This window comes from Calonectris borealis, chromosome 2 (genome assembly GCF_964195595.1).
Source record: "Calonectris borealis chromosome 2, bCalBor7.hap1.2, whole genome shotgun sequence".
Classification (NCBI taxonomy): Eukaryota; Metazoa; Chordata; class Aves; order Procellariiformes; family Procellariidae; genus Calonectris; species Calonectris borealis.
Genome location: NC_134313.1, coordinates 59711420 through 59724850, shown reverse-complemented (window position 1 = coordinate 59724850; position 13431 = coordinate 59711420). Strand labels below are relative to the sequence as shown.

The window sequence follows — 13431 nt, the reverse complement described above, 5'->3', positions numbered from 1 at the left end:
TTGCCTCTCCCTAGTTGCAAGTCTGCCTGAAGGAGCCAGGGATCTGCCAACCCAGAATTAAGAGTGCCAAGCTTTGAAGATCATGGAGGTGACGGCCTGCCGTTTGTGCCGTGGGTGACTGGATGTAACGGGAAACAGGGAACCAGTGGAATAGTTCCAAAACACAGAAACAGTCAGATCAGCAGTGAAAGATGACTTTAGCAAACATATTTTGGATTAAGCCACAACGAGCCAAAGGAACATCAAACAACACAGGAAAGAGCAGCTTCCAGTAATCTGGATTGGGGCTACTTGTCTTGGAAGTTGCAAAAAATCACCAAAAGGTCACAGGGTTAATAATCACCATACCCAACTATTTATAACCTATAAATTGGTATTTATAATTTATTTATAATCTGATAAATTGGGAGAACCCTGATTTCAAGTTTGCTCTATAGTTAGCCATCAAGAGTCAAGTGCTCCATTTCTGAGAGCGCCCATGTAATCTGTATACACTTTATAACAAATGAGTTTGACATCCTTCAGCTGTGTTCCCTTCAATGACTTCTCAAGGAAAACAAGAAGTCATTCACTTCCATCAGAGATTCTTGCCATGTGCAGAGGAATATCCCTAACCCATGGAACATTTTGTAAAGCATAACAAAATCACCTATCAAGTAACAAATTATTTCTATACAATACCTCTCGAGTGGAAAAAATTGCCTGGCAGCAATTTGGGATATTTTGGGCATGTAGAAGAACAGCAAAAAACAGACAAAATGCACAGACTCGTGCACACGCTCAGAAAGCACTATGTATGGATCCATGTCTGGAAAGTGAAATCCAGAGGACACTCAATACTGCTGGCACTCTTGTTCCTGTCCAAGGTATCTCTGGAAGAGACAATTTGCAACCTAATATACTGGCACCTGCCAGAATACAACAATTCCTCAGATATATAAATTCCTTTACCTTTTAATCACCAAAATTACCATTACAAGTTCTGTTCAGGGTCTGGCTCCACTTAAAACATCTCTGAAGAGTGTCAGTGTTTCTGAAGCTTGAAGAGAGACAGTCTAAGAGGAGTGTTAACATTTATCCCCTGATAAAGTTATAAATCATAGGAGATCTTGGAGCCGTGTAGAGGTTTCACTCTAAAAAGAATCCCAGAGAGAATCTGGTTATATGAAGAAACTTATCTTATTAAAAAAAAAAAAACACAAAAACCAAACCATCTCTTCAGTGAAAGCAATACTCACAGTATCACAATATTGGGTTTTCATATCCATGAGGTTGCATAGGCATCCTGACAGTTTGTTTCCTGGATAAATAAGAGAAAGTTCTTATAATTGATTTAAGGTTTAGGCAGACCTGTGTATGATTTTCTTTCTTTTCTTTATCCTCCTCTCTAAACCTAGTAATGATATAGTTAATATTTGGACTGTTGGGGTTTGTTTTGGTTTTGAGGTTTTTTGGGGTTTTTTTTGCTTTTTACTACTTTATCATTCATCTGATAATAAAAATGATTTCAATGTTACTGGAAGACAGCATGGTGCTGCGTTCCTAAGGGTGTAGCTTAACAACAGGAGCAGCCACTCACCCCTGCCATGTCCAGAACCCCAATGCAAGAACCAAGGAAACCTGGGAAACAGGTTCTCTGCTGACTCTGTAATAAATACTTGGCCCAATCGTGCCATCAGATACGGTAGGAGATACACAACCTGGTGAAGCATGTGGTCTGAGTGTCTATATCCATCATCACTGGCAGGGCCCCTTCTCTGGGCTTGTTACATATGCTGCCACTGCTAACACCTCTTCCTTCCCAGTCTTGCAGTCCACAAGATGTGCCACACTGCTAGGGGGGAAGCCAGTGGAGAAAGCAAGTATTTGAACAATTAGACTGAGAGGAACAAATCTGAACCCAGGGACATAATAGCTGTTGGTTTTAGTTATTGGTGACTCATCTCGTTTCCCACCAGGAAGCCACAGATCAGTGTATTTCAAGTATTACTGATTCCTATTATCTGTTACGCTGAGTGAACAAGGAGGAAGAAATTAAAAACATTCAAACCGCAGTAAGAACATAGCCAGATAACATATGGGCACACGTAATAAGCTGGTCTTACTAAACTACATGTAAAAGCATGCTACAAATAAAACAACACCTAAAACTAGTTAGAAGACTATTCGACAGGGTTTTTTACCCAACAGGTCATTCAGATTCATCTCCCAGTTGTCCACCACGAGCAGATAAGCACTGCTCATAATCCTAACCTGCTGCTGTTTCACAAAAGAAGACTGCAACCTCACTGGCATCCTGCAGTGCATAGGGACAGAAAAATCTTCAATATGCTAACTTCCAAAAGACACTACTCAATCAAGCCCCTGGGGGGGCGGGGAACTGGGTTTTGGTGGTTTGGTTTTTTTGTTGGTGGTAGTGGTTTGGTTTTTTATCATGGCAGAATCTAGTGAGGGAAGACATGACAATAGAGAAAGACAATTGTCTCTCACTAAAGTCAGGAAGTTACATTCTTTCTCCTGGATGATTCCCAAGAAGGTCATTCCTTTCAAGGCTTCCACTCTCCTTTCTGATTAGACTAACAAGAGTATGTCAGGGAAGAAAATTTCTGTATCAGGTGATTTATGGAACTAATGGCAAGCAATCAAATCTCCTCAAAATTTTAAAAATTAGTAACGTACAAAAACCATACCACAAGCTTGCCATGATTGTTTCGGCCATTTCAAAGGAAAAAGGTCTGTCAAGTATTTTAATAAAAGATTCTGAAATTTTCCAAAGTGGTTCAAGATCTTAATGCAAATTCTAATGTTTCAGTCATAGAGGGATGGAGGCCTCAGCCTGCACTGAACTTCCGAGTAGGTGCAACGCCTTGACATGCACCTCAATGCCCAAGCAGATGTGCGCAGATGGACTTGTAGGGCCCCTTGACCACACACACAGGGTTCCAGAACCCAGACTGTATTTCCAACAGCATGTTACAGTGGTGTGCCATGGTGTCACTCCAGCGACTGCGCCGTCACAGGAAAGGACCACTTTGTATGCCTTGTTAAGTAGGTGGTAGGTATTAAAGCAATGACGGGGGGAAAGGTATGTAAGGATGTAAGGAAGGCAGCACAAGAAAGATGACTTTACAACATTTGCTGTTGTACAAAATCCTGTTTGTTCTAGTCATTCACTGAAATTAGACTCCAGCTAGTTCGTTGTTCATGGGTGCACACACACACACACATACTTATTCTGCAATGTGTTGTTCACCTGCCAGTTCAACCTCTAGACCCCTCCACTAGATGTCAATCTCAGTTTTAACTAATCATACAAAGCTTAAGAGATGTTTTGGTTTTCTTGTCATGATGGACATAACTAAAAAGGTTTTCACACTAAATAAAATGCAATTTCAGACTGTAAACTTAGTGAGTGCTATGAATATCTGGATTGCATCCTCAGGTTTTAACAATAAGGTAACCTTAGAGAGCATACATTTCTTTGTTCTCCACAATAGAAAGGCTTGGAAAGGACATCATTAGACAAAGTACTATAGAGACGGCAATCAGCTGAGTCCAGACTGGAACTCTGCCAGCTACCGTACACAGTAAGTAATCTAAGAGCTTGCGAGAGGCATGGCAAAAATCTCAGTTGGAGACACATTCTGTATATCTTGTTGAAATTTCAAAAACTGCACTGTTGGTCACTATGACATTTCTAGAAGACAGCACCAACACACCAGAGAATTTGGAGCTTGTGATGAAAAGCTCTGGCCACTCTAACTGTCTCAGAATTTATACAACTGACGCACAGCTAAGAGAACCGGCACCCCCAAGACTCTCCAGACTATAACGGCAGTAACGCCCTCCTCTTTTTCCTAAAAGAAGGGCCTAATGCAAAAAAACTCCACTGGGAATGAGCATAGATCAGGTTGCCAGGTCTACCTTCAGCTTCTGATAAATCAGCCAAGAAAGCTATGATGTGGAAACTCTGCGAGGAACCAAGAGAAAGGGACTGGATCATATCACATAAGCTACCAAATACCACATATACTACCATAATAAAGAGAGAAATTACATTCCCTGTTAAGAAGGGCTGGATGACTGAACAGCAATCAAGATGGAGTTCTGTATCAACATCTTATTATATAGAGTCAATAATGTATGTAGCAATTAGACAATATTTGATCATCAAATAATAAACAAATTCTTGTCTTATCCTGGCTATTCTTCTTTTATAAAAGAACCTCAAACCATTTCTCTTGGAGTTAGCAGATCCTTACGGATGTACCAAGTGTCTTATGAGGCAGCATAGATTGAAAGAACGGAATCCTAACCTGAACCAGAATTTTTCTTTTTGACAGCATTGCTTTAAAAGAAAAATGGCAACTAGAGTTCTGAATTGATTCCCTGACTTATAAATACTTGAAATACCAAATTGTCTAGTTTACTGAAATGTCGATAGCACTACCACATTAAAATAGAAAGAGATTTAGTAACTTCCATATGCTTTCACATCCATTTATCTGCTTTACAAATTAGTCAGTGAATTTTTCAGACTGGGGGGGAAAAAAGCCTCCAATATGCAGATTAATAATGATAATAAAATGCTATTTCCAAACTCTCTCACAGCACTAACACACTTTGGACCCTGCTTCAGTGATTTAGCATATGAAATAATACACAGGATGTACTCTGTTATTACCAATTTACAAATAATTTACAAATAAAGTCTTTGCCATGTGAAAGATACAAGATTCTTGTTTATAATAAAATTTCCCAAATATGTTTTAATTTTCACTCCCAAGTCTCAGATTGATTTATGTTGGAGGACAAGCCTTAGTATTTCCATGATACAGGTAGAGAACCTAAGTAATAAAAGAAATATGATTTGCCTTAAGAATGTACTATGAGAACAGGCAGAATTGGGAACTGATTCAAATTCTCCTGGTTTATTCTACAGTGTTCTGTTTACTGGACCACAAAGCAGCTATTCACGGCTTGTTATTCTACAATTTTTTATTTTTAAAGTACTACCAAAACCCCCTTTTTCTCCAAAAACATAGCCAAAATTACTTTCTTAGCTACCAGTCCTACTGTACTGGTTTATGTTAGTTGTGAGGGAAGTAATTAGTTTGCAAAGCACTTTTAAATGAAAGAATTGCCAAATATTGTTGGACAAGATCCTAACTCTTTTCAGGTCCACATCAGAAATCCCATTGACTTCAGTAGGACCTGGATCAGACTCATTTTACACACACAGATACACACCCACAAAACCTATAGAAGAGGTATTCAATAAAGAACACTGTGCCCATCTAGTACTCATATGAAGCCATGACTTTAAAACCCCAAAACTTTGGATAGTCTCACATGAAAAGAGGCAAATCATATGAGAAGGATGCGTAATGGAATTGATTATCAACAACAGCAGAATCATCTTATGCTTAACTGTAATGGGAGAGTCAGTATTACAATCTATAAGCTTGTCTTTTCTGTTCACTAATAAAATCATTCCTATTCAGCTGCCCATACTCCTAGCTTTCAAATCCTTCCTAGTAACTTGACAAATCCACGTGTTTGAAAGCTACTCTATTCTTCTTCTTTAGGGCTTCACAGAATAATTCTATTGTTCTATTGACACACTTCAAAAATCCCTCATTTTTTGCTATAAGGATCATCTTCACTGTGTCCCTGGCACAGTACAGAGCACCTGGTCAGTGCTTAACTTTGAAATATAATTGCCTTCATTTTAAGAACCCTACATTGCAAGAAATTTCTTCTAGTTCTGCCCTTCAACTCTCCCCAAGGATAAAGCTGGAGAGCTCTGAGAAGTTCCCAGTGTCCACTTACTACAACTACTTCTTTTCTCTTTCTCCTTTTTTATCCCTCCCCGCTTTTGGACTCCTTTTAAATTAAAGCTTTTGCATTAATGCAGCATTGAAAAATCTGAAGGCTTTACTGTGATGGAAGATAATTAAAATTAAGGCAAATAGGTTGGACAGATTACACTACTCAAATTGCATATATTGTCATGTGAGTAGTAGCTGAGGCTTTTCATGCCTAAGAGGCAAGTCTACATCACCTTCAGGCATCCCAGGCTAACGCTGCCCACTGTATCAGATACCTGTATTGTCAGAATGGGAACAAGTGGAACCTGCTGCTGACCATATGCCTGCTTTGCTTCATCTGCTGCTATGACCAAAGGCATTTTTTCATGTCTGGAAAAATGTTTCTACAATTGCTTACAGAAATACTGCAAGTAAGACTGTTATATTATTCCCTTCTAGCTTACTCCTCCCAAAGGGATCTTAGGAACTGTCTCTTTGCTCTTTCATGTTAAAGGTACCCTAGTGACTTTTTTTTATGCTCCCCACTGCTTTTGCAGGTCATCTGTAATATATTTTTAACACTGAAAATCTGCATAGCATACAGTTGTTTAATGCCTTCCATTAAAGGCTCTCAAAGCATTTTGTTGTCACTAATCAGTTCAATCTCACCAACCCAGACATACACAAGCATTATTCCTATTCTATAGGCAAGAAAACAACTACAGAGAAGGCTGAGCAGCAGAATTCATTCCTGCATTCAAACTCCAACCACTAGATCACAAACAGCTTGAAAAAAGACAAACAGTTCTCTAATGCTCAGATCTGTACAAGCGTATTAACAGTTCCTCCAATAACTTGCTGTCTCTTCTCTCAGATACTTCCTTAGCTACTTATTTATTTATAAGCAGACTACCTACAGATGTTAACATACCTCACAGACACCAAGAACAGAGGCCAATATAAAAAAAGCTGTTAAAAAGGATTTTTCCCAGTTATTTTAGCATCAGTATAACAAGTTGCAAGAACGCAAAATACATAAAAATGATAGATTTTTACACTTTTTTCCTTTAACACGCTGACTATTCCTTTGGCTGGCATCTTCAGCACTCTTCACTGACAGCTGAACCACTTTAAACAAGACACGACTAGAAAAATATATTCAAAATTTGTGGAAAAAAAATGTTTCTACATCTCAAAATTTTAACTCCAAAGCTCTATATCATCATTATAGATACCATCCTAACAGGTCATTCACATGTCTCTAGTGAGGGCTAAAGTACCGAGATGTGCCCCATCATGTTGTGAAAATGATACCCTGATTCAGAAGTTTAACGTAATGAGATGTAAGAAAAAACCCTGTATTTCTCTCTCAAATCTAAGGAGTGAGAAAGTACTATGTTCAAGGATAGTCTTCTGCAACTGATTAGTAACACTACGCATTATACACTATGTAATACAGACTTTCACAAGCAAAAATGGAAATAGTTTTCCTAGGTTAGGAAACTATTTACACAATAGGTAGTGATGCCATATACTAAAGTTTGGGGGGTTTTTTAAATGTTAAGTGAAAGGATGGATTGTAATCCTAACATTGAAAAACTCCTGTTACAGATTAATGCAACTTCAGAAATTTTTCTGATACAATATCATCATTTGCAGAAATATGAGTCAATTTACACTGTTGCATTAACCTCTATTTTTGTTCATTTTCTATTATTACATGTTATCATTTCTACAGTAGTTTTCCTTTCATTGCATAGAATGGAGACTGCCCAAAGGATGAATCAGGAATACATATAGAAAGAAAGAAGTTCCCCTTGGTAGAAGCTCTGTCCCACTTGTGCAGATTAACGTCATGCTTGTTTAGTATCCTATTCACTATGCCACACTTTAACAGTAAGAATTCATGAACAAATTGTCACAAGTTAAGCAAGGACGTCAAATTTACTACAAATCAGTTCGTCTGCAATTATTTTCTATAAAATGTATACTCTGCCCCAGCAACGCATGAAAAAGAAGTTGGTCTTTAATCAAGAAAATAAATGTCTTTGAATTAGCTCATATTGACCTGACAATAACAATTTGCATGCAGTTAATGCAAAACAGCTGACTTGGAGTAATTTACTTAGAATAAGGAGTTAGAGACCAAGCAGGTTATTCGTGTATGTATACTCTCAATATACGTGCACTTACATTATGTCAGACAGTCTGGCAACATTTTTATAAAATACAGCCACACCTATATCTTATGCCAATCTAAGTTACATTGTTTCCAGAAAATTTCACTTCTGCAAGCTATGTCTTTCTGGCAAGATGACAAATGTGTGAAATATTATCTTTGTTCCTCAAACTTGAGACTTTTCACCAGCGTGCATACATGGGCAAATAAATACCTGCTGATGGTTTATTTGTAGCTATGCCATTCGCAGCTTTTTAGCACGTAACTATCCCAAACTGTATTGCTTCAAAACTCAACAACTGTAAGACAATAAAGCTTGTTCCTGCTCACAGGAATTAGAACTATCTTCTTAGTATTTATTTGTGTTTAATCTTTGTTTTTACAGTGCTATTTATTTATTTCTCTGCTGTACTCCATTTGTTATCCTGAAAGCATGAGAGATGAGCAACATCAAAACTTGAATTCCACCGCATGCAGTGAGGCCAGGCAGAGACCTCAGAGCCTCTCCAGGGAAACAGACACAATGTTATCTCCAAGCCCTTTCTCCCTCCAAGTATCTGCCCTTCTGCTGGGGGCAAGGCAGCAGAGCAAAGAAGATATTGTTCTGTTCAACCCCATTCCTGGCACCGCAGCCCAACAGCAGCATGGAAATCTTGGCAGGGAACGCCAGCGCTTGGAGCGTTTAAACAGTTGCATGGGGCATTCAGCCAGAGGCTGCACAGCTGCTGCTGGAAGAGGCTCCAAGCGACCCCCTCACCTACCGGGCCCCTCCGGTTTCACAGATCACTCGCTAATACAGGGAAGGTTGTAGCAACATCAAGGAGACTTCTCCCCATCCACAAGTCCTACTATTAACTGGTATAGACTCTACTTGGTAGTTAACTGCAACGATCCAGACACAGGCTAGATGATGAGTTCATTTAAAGAAGCCTCTGAGAACGTAAGAATCGCATCTGCCACCAGAAATAAAACCAAAACTGCTTTGGAGTCCGTATAGCTGTGATTTGTCTGTTCTTGAAGAGAATTACATGAGCATAGGAATTTATTTGTCAGTGGGCAGTCTCAGCTTTGTACCAGACATATGATTTTATATGAAATCCAGATGTCACTTAGAACAGTGTCAAAAGTCAGACTAAAATTAGTATTCACCGAATGACTTTTTTAAAGAAAAAAATATGCTCTGCAGCTTAAAAAAAGAATTGTAAAAATATCTCAGACCCATGTATTTCTCTTAGCAGTGTCATTAGGTTTTCCCTTGTACAAACATATAAGCCTAAATAATCAAGAGTGGAAATATTTTCCATGTTTCTGTTTGGATATGGCTCATAACTCAGGATCAGTTTGTGAGTCTCAGTAGTTCCCCCAGATGACAGAGCTGTCCACCACTATAATTTCATTTACATGCACGATATCTACCTACGTGAAAAGTCTTGATACACTGGAAAGGACTGAGATGGGTCTTCTACATTTATTTAGCAAACAAATGAAATTACTTCCAACAGTCTTAGGTTTTCTTAGGCAATATTAAAACTGCCTGCACGCTACTCTACTAGTCTGTGCAAGCAGGAAAAAAAACAGACAAAAAAAAATCGCTTATTTTGTTCTGAGACAGCCACCCCAAAGCTCTACCTACCACTCTACAGAGTGAGTTCACCTTCATGCCATGCTGTGCCTACCCAAATTGTAGCAGTCACCCACTTTCACTGAATAAAATGGTGCTTTATTTGCAAAGATTTAAATAAAGCTCTCTTTGTTCATGAAAGATCTCTATTCTTTTCAGCAAAAGGCATGATCTCATCATTCTGATATAATTATCCCATTAATTGCGTGAAAGAAACTTTGCATTGCCACAGCTGAGATAGATCACTGTAGAAGGTGAATCTGGGAGTCTAGAGGGATGTTTACGATTTACCTCATCAACAGGAAGAAGAATGTGTGTCATTTAGCTATTCCCTAAGAATGAGAAAGAAAGCAAAATCAGCACAGGGCTAGGCTGACATCGAGATGCCATTCAAAGAGTATCCAGCCCCAACAATGTCTCAGCCTCATAATAAGCCCTTTTACAATCAGTCGGCCCCCAGTTGCCTTGCAAAATTCCATCTCAGAAAGGGATTAAACATGTCTTTTAGCCAGCAACATTCAGTTGCACCTTCAGGAACACCTGTTTATTTTAATAGTTGGTATTGATATTTTCTGCTGCATGGTCGTCTTTAAGTTCTGCAAAGACATACTATATGTAGCTTTTGTTCAATGGCAGGTTTTTGATTAAAAATTGTTTAGATTTGTAAGTCACAGCAAGGCAAATTTCAGAAAGAAAATGGTATTATTATAATTGATTTTTTTTTTTTTTTTACAAGAAAACATTGTGGTCATACAACAAATAAATTTCTCTGTTGTAATAGATATTACCACTCTTAATACAGTTTTGGAGCTACTGACTTTCTTCCAAGTCACTCTTCCTTCCAGAGTTCTAAACAAAGAAGTGAATAAGAGATGATCAGATACAATAGCTGTATGAAAGAGAAATCCTTTCCTTCAGATGCATCCCAGTAAGTAGATTGTTTCAGCAACTTAACGCTTACTCTTTAACTGACATGAGTACTCGAGTCATTTCTAAAACAAACATCACAAGAGTTAGCTACAATAGAAACAAGTTACCCTTCAGTGCTTTGAGAGTTTCAATTTATCAAGACTGAGAATCTACAGAAGCTCGATGCTGAAACAGTACTGATCTAGATGCAAGGATGCTGCACTGAACAGCCAGCATGTTCTGTTCCCACTAAGAAGCCCGAAGTCCTTGTGATTATACATTGTTCTCGGTAATTAAAGCCAGAGATTCAGGAATGTGGAGTTACAAGATTAGGCCCGTACCCCAATCTCTACAGAAGGCAAGACCAAGTAAAACACTCTCTCCACCACAGGTCCTTCTACTTTTCTCAGTTGAATATAAAGGTGCACATCAACACTTCCTATGCCAGAACAGGTGAAGAGACTTTTTACCTTTCCTCCAGCTCATACTCTCGTGGCCCTAGGTTTTTGATTAAAAATTGTTTAGATTTGTAAGTCACAGCAAGGCAAATTTCAGAAAGAAAATGGTGTTATTATAGTTGATTTTTTTTTTTTTTTAGAAGAAAACATTGTGGTCATACAATAAATAAATTTCTCTGTTGTACTAGATATTACCACTCTTAATACAATTTTTGAGCTAGTGACTTTCTTCCAAGTCACTCTTCCTTCCAGAGTTCTAAACAAAGTGCTTTTCCTGACATGACTTCTTGGACTTTGGGACTGAGTACAAATCTATCTTCATCTTCAAACACTAAGATCCATTTGAGGGACCATGTATTAGTCTGACCTGCTAGATCTTAGGCCTACCATAGTAACACAGAAAATAGACCGCATCCTATCCTTGGATAATCAAGTACGACAAATTCTTGGCAAGGGGAACCAAAATTTGCCTCCTTTAGATATCAATATTTATGATGTTTCATATCCTGAGATACACACATTAACTGGGCTAAGCACTATGGAGTTCCTCCTCTGCAGAGAGGAAGTACTGCCTCCCGTACTAGTAAGTCCTCAACTTGTGCATCTAGAAGAACAAATGCTTTAGCACACTGACCTGCATTGGCTTTGTTGTTTTAAGAAGGAATGTGACTTATTTCTGCACTGCCTACAGACCTGTTGAAAACTGCTGCTCATAAAAAGCTCATCTCACCACAGGCTGCTTCCCTCCCTGTTTAAGAAGCAGGATACTATCTTTTTCACAGACCTTGCCATGTGACAGCAGGCTTTTTTCTTGAATATTTGTTTTGATGTGTCAAAGTGACTAAGATTATTTTGTCCAGGTCAAAAAGGGACCAACCTCTGGACAGCAAGTATTGGTGGTGCAGAGGTGCACCTCTTCATGCCTGGACTCTATGACACAAGAGTCTTTCACATGACAAGAATCTGCCTAACGAAGCAGTGTGGGCTTTATCCACCAAAAGTGCAACATATGAAGCCCACTGTTCCCCAAGGCAATTATCATGCAACTCCCACATTACCAAATTAACAGAAAAGCATCTTAGGACAACCTTCATGTTATCACTTCAGCATATATAAAACTGGATTACTGAGGAAGCAGGTTTTCAAGAACTGCAGTGCACTCCAGGGCATTAACAGACCACACAGTCTGCTGTCGCTGCTGCAGCAGCTATACCCCCTTTTGTTGCAGTTAGGGGACAAGAGCATTGGGTTTCAACCCAATCTCATGAAGTTCATAAAAAATGGTACCTGTAGCTGGGCTGGTCTTCAGCCAAGCTGACAAAGGCATCCTTAATACTTGGCATCCAAGGTGGCCTGCTTTCCACTCCAGCATGTCTTTCTGACCCAAACAGGCTCTAAATACTGACACCCTGCTCTAAGTCACATGCCTATAGAAGGGAGCAGATCAGCAGCATGGGTGGGTCCTGGCTGTGGAAATGCCAGAAGCAGCTTTCCAGGGTGAGGGGTGTCTCCAAGATCCCCGCCCCTGCAGCAGATATGCTTGCTTCCACCCAAGTTTTGGAACAACTAATGTGTCTTAAAAAACTCCTCCAGCTCAGAAGAGGTTACAACCTCCAGCTGCCTGTCATCACCCTTCTGCTAGAGATTATCTGCTGGAGGGGCTTTTATTACAAATGTTCCACAATCTGTTGCCTTCAAAGTGAACCAAGTTAAGTTAAAAAAAAAAAAACACAAACGTCTTTCTAACCTAACTCATTTTGACATACAAGTTAGAAAATGACAACACACACAACAAACAGATCTGAGACGATGATAATCACCAGCTGACAAGACGGTGACAAGCAGCTGAGGGGCAGTTACCTCTTCTGCAAGCGTAGCAAGATCCAGACAATAACTTCTGCCCATGACTTCATTAATCTACAATTTTGTCTTCTAAAAGGCAGCTTATTTTCTATACATTGCTAGAATCAAGAAAAATTATATTAGTATATTACTCATCTGTGTTGCTAAAGCTAACATCTTGTACTTAATCCCCAAACAACACTCTTTCTGCACAGCCAAGTGTCAAAGTATCCAGTCTCTTCTCAAAACCTTTGTTTAAAAGACCTCACAACTTCCTTACCTTCAACAAGTTAACATTTTTCACCTGTTTGTCTCATTCTCTACTCCACCAAAATAAAGAACTGTTTTAAATTATTTTTTAATGTTCCACATGCAAGCTTCATTTCAATATATGAATTTCTATTTCATTCTACACTCATAAATGTGCTTTTGCAATTACACAAAATAAAATTCATCTTTCTACAAAAGACTGGATGAGAACCTCCATGCCATAAAATAAGATCCATGGTAACCTCCTTACTGAAGCAGTACAGAAGTAGATCCTTCCTAAGAGGGTAACTACTATACTGCGGCAGCATAGCTGGTTTCATTTCTGGCGATGCCTAATGATTA

General features: G+C 38.9%; 1 long non-coding RNA gene across 1 annotated transcript; it reads right to left on the bottom strand.

The window, feature by feature from the left end:
• Positions 1-286: 286 nt before the first annotated feature.
• LOC142078887 (uncharacterized) lies at positions 287-13120 on the bottom strand. The gene is made up of 3 exons (XR_012672387.1): positions 12838-13120; positions 1701-1834; positions 287-1300 (listed from the first exon to the last, which is right to left on the bottom strand). It is a non-coding gene; the product is annotated as an uncharacterized LOC142078887 (long non-coding RNA).
• Positions 13121-13431: the final 311 nt, after the last annotated feature.